Consider the following 4541-nt stretch of genomic DNA (forward strand, 5'->3'; position numbering starts at 1 on the left):
ATATTTTTTACATTCCACATTCCAATTACTAATGGATGGTTGCAATTGTTTCTTCTCATTTTGAGTCTTCTCATATACTCACTTTAAAATACAACCTTTTGATTCACTATTTCAAATATCCATGTAGAAACATGGGTAACTTCTAGAACTCTCTGACGAGGTATGTTTTCATGTTGACAAAAAAATCACCTGATTTACAGGTATAGCCCATATTCCATAAAAAAATGACAGCTGAGCTTATGTCTTTAGGTGGTAATTTAGTAGCATAGGTGGAGCTAAGTGGATTTACACATGTAAAAATAGATTTGGAATTATTTTATCCCATGATCACAGTCTTACTTACCTAGTGCTCCCATAACAGAAATACCAGTGGAGGACTTTAAAGAACAAAAATTTGTTTTCTCACTGTTCTGGGGGCTATAAGCCCAAATCAGGACCTCACCCTTGTCAATTCCTTCTGTGAGCCTCTCTCCTGCTTCCAGGATCTACCAGTGATCTTTGCTATACTCTTTTTTTTTTTTTTTAAAGACAATCCTTACATATCATCTATCTTCTGCTATGCATATGTCTCTGTGTCTATTCTGATCTTTTTATAACTCAGAAGTGATTGGGTTTAGGATCCACACTACAATGGTATGACCAAAACTGACTGACTGATTGCATCCTGTTAGATTGCATTGGGAACATGATTACATGAAAACACGTCCCGTCCCGTCCCGTCCCGTCCCGTCCCGTCCCATCCCATCCCATCCCATCCCATCGTATGGAAATCCATCTGCTTTACCCAAGACCAACTGATTTAATCACATGTAACTACTCCATGACAGCAACTAGACTAGTGTTTGGCCAAGCTACTGGGAACCACAGACTGGCCAAGTTGACACATAAAATTAACCATCACAATTACCTTTCCAGTATTATTTTTCTCAGGTCCAAAATCCATAAACAGAAAGAAATGAGCTTCATCTTCCCTCCTTCCCACACCTGTATTCGAATCATATGAAAAGAAACACAGCTTTAGTTCTGTCTGAGAATCTCAGGTATATCACTGTCTCTTCATGGTGATATGTCGTTTCTCTTGCTTATCAGAATGTTCTTCTTCCTGATCAGGATCCCTCTGCTAGGATTAAGTATCTGTCACGACTGGAATGAATAGCAAATTCACAGAGTACATTGTTTTCACTTCTAACAAGCCAGACCGCCCAGTGCCAAGAGCACCAGTTTAACTAAATTACCTCTGTAAATTATCACCATTTATCTGACACTCTTAAAACCAATGATTGAAGCCACAGTCGCGATTTGTTTTGTGTTCTCTTCTTTCCCTCTGGGCTTACCAGGGTATAAGAGGTTTGTATAGCAGATTAAATGAAATCCAAATTGTACTTTGATCTTTTTTCCCTAGGAGGTAGGGGTGTCACATGGCTACACAGGGGTCAGCTATCTCATCCTACAGATTCTGTTTGTTTCTGAAATGGGAGGCCAAATTTAATGAGGGTAAAGTTTGCCTTACTCAGGGTGAAAAAGGTGAGACTCAGGGCATGGTCTTGAATGTGTGTGTTTATGTTTCTACTGCATGAGGCCATCGAGGGGTGTCAGGGAGCCCCCCGTGAGCAATGACTGAAGGGTGAGGTAACCAGAAGGCCTGCTGAGAATTGTGACAGTAGAAACATAATTGTGAGGTCTCCAATGTATGCATCCATATTTCCCCTGCATGTGGTCATTGAGGGGCCCCTGAGGGAGCTCAGTACCCCGTGAACACTGACAGGCGGGTGACCAGAGGGTCTACAGAGAATTGCGACAGTGCATCTACAAGTATTGGGTCTTCAGCAGTTACCTTATTAAAAGCAGATAGAATTTGTACCTCAAATTCAATGCCCATAGAAATACTTGAATGAATCACCAAGGAATCGATTTCTACCAACTTTCACAACCACAGGGGGAATCGTCAAAAGCCCAAAACAATTTCCTCCTATGCACTGTGATGAGCTTAAAAGACCAGGGGGTGAACAGCCATGACCCTACCTGTTTTTACTGCTCCTTCCTTCCCCTATACTTGGACAGCGGGTTAGAGCATTTGGCACTTAGGACCTGAAGATAAACACAAATCTATTGTCAAGTTAATCAGGTCTGCAAACCAATAGCTAGGAAGGCAGAACAGATCTGATTTCCCTCAATGATGTACCAATAAAATCAGTATTTGGCAAGATAAAATGAATTTAATATGAAGCTATTAATAACAATTGTAATATATTCAGGAAAACAGGAAACAAATTTCATTGTACTAGTATAACCCTGTATCCTCTGTTCATTTGTTACTCAATGACTGATTGATTTCATATTTAATTCAATAATTGTATTATTGCTCTTATGATTCATAGTACTAGTTGAAAGCACAGGCACTTAACATTCATTATTTTATTTATTTATTATTTTACTTAATCTCACCCAACTGGAAGAAACCCATATCTATGCCTATTCCCAAGAAAGGTGATCCAACCGAATGTGGAAATTATCAAATAATAGCACAGACATGACATGCAAAAGTTTGCTGAAAATCATTCAAAAGTGGCTGCAGCAGTGTATCGACAGGAAATCAGCAGAAATTCAAGCTGGATTCAGAAGAGGACGTGGAACCAGGAATATCATTGCTGATGTCAGATGGATCTTGACTGAAAGCAGAGAATACCAGAAAGATGTGTTTACCTTCATTTTATTGACTATGCGAAGACATTCAACTATGTGGATTGTAACAAATTATGCATAACTTTGCAAAGAATGGGAATTCCAGAACACTTAATTGTGCTCATGAGGAACTTGTACATAGATTAAAACGGAGTCATTCGAGCAGAACAAGGTGATACTGAATAGTTTAAAATCAGGAAGGGAGTGCATTAGAGTTGTATCCTGTCACCATACATATCCAATCTATGCTGAGCAAATAATCCCAGAAGCTGGACTATATGAAGAAGAATGGGGCATCAGGATTGGAGGAAGGCTCATTAACAACCTGTGTTATGCAGATGACACAACCTTGCTTGCTCAAAGTGAAGAGGACTTGAAGCACTTACTGATGAAGATCAAAGACCACAGCCTTTAGTATGGATTACGCCTCAACATAAAGGAAACAAAAATCCTCACAACTGGATCAATAAACAACACTGTGATAAATGGAGAAAAGATTGAAATTGTCAAGGACTTCATTTTACTTGGATCCACAATCAACACACATTGGAAGCAGAATCAAGAAATCAAAAGACGCTGGGGGTCTTAAACGCTAGCAAGCGGCCATCTGAGATGCATCAATTCGTCTCAACCCCCGTGGAGCAAAGGAGAATGAAGAACACCAAAGACACAAGGTAACTATAAGCCCAAGAGACAGAAAGGGCCACATAAACCAGAGACTACATCAGCCTGAGACCAGAAGAACTAGATGGTGCCCAGCGACAACCGATGACTGCCCTGACAGGGAACACAACAGAGAACCCCTGAGGGAGCAGGAGAGCAGTGGGATGCAGACCCCAAATTCTCTTCAAAAGACCAGACTTAATGTTCTGACTGAGACCAGAAGGACCCCAGTGTTCATGGTCCCCAGACCTTCTGTTAGGCCAAGACAGGAACCATTCCCAAATCCAACTCTTCAGACAGGGGTTAGACTGGACAACGGGATAGAAGATGATATTGGTGAAAAATGAGCTTCTTGGATCATGTAGACACATGACTCTATGCTGGCATCTCCTATCTGGAGGAGAGATGAGCTGGCAGAGGGGGTCAGAAGCTGGTGGAATGGACACAAACAGAGAGAGTGGAGGGAAGGAATCTGCTGTCTCATTAGGGGGAGAGCAATTAGGAGTATATAGCAAGGTATATATAAATTTTTGTTCGTCGGAGCTCCTTCCTGCAAGAAAGCAAGTGGGCCTGGCTGGCATACGGGCGTGGAAGAGGCCCCTCCCCACCCCGCCGCACGGTGGCCAGAGGGGGCTGACCGACCCCTGCTGGCCGCCGCACACCACCAAGAGGACTGCCGGGGGGGCAGGACCGGCTTCTCCTAGGGCTGCGCCTGAGGTGGGCGCGACAGCGGCCCTGCGAGGGGTCAGCGGCCCGGGCACAGGCAGCCCCAGCGCGCTGCCACCCGAGCTCACACGGAAAAAGGGTCGCGGTGTCACCTTCCAGGGACGCAGGGACTGTGACCGAGGCCGGCCTGGCCAGCCAGGACCCAGTGGCGCTCCGACGCGCACACCAGACCCGGGAGGAGAGGCCGCTCTGGGAGAGCTCCCTTCCCACTGGTGACACACCACCAACGGGCAGCGGCGGGCGCAGAGCTAGGGACCGCCAGCACACCGGGAAGCGATACACACAGGGGCGCGACCCCGGGTCTGAAGCCGGACAGAGAACGAGGCAAGGGCAGGTGGCGAAGGAGGAGGAGGGGCGGGCACTGGGAAGGCAGAGGCGCGGAGGGGCATCAAACTCCCTGACTTGCCGCAATCACCGAAACCCAGAGACCTCTCCATTGCTCCCTTTCTGTAGACCACCATTGGACAACC

Source organism: Loxodonta africana, chromosome 2 (assembly GCF_030014295.1).
Source record: "Loxodonta africana isolate mLoxAfr1 chromosome 2, mLoxAfr1.hap2, whole genome shotgun sequence".
NCBI classification, from domain to species: Eukaryota; Metazoa; Chordata; class Mammalia; order Proboscidea; family Elephantidae; genus Loxodonta; species Loxodonta africana.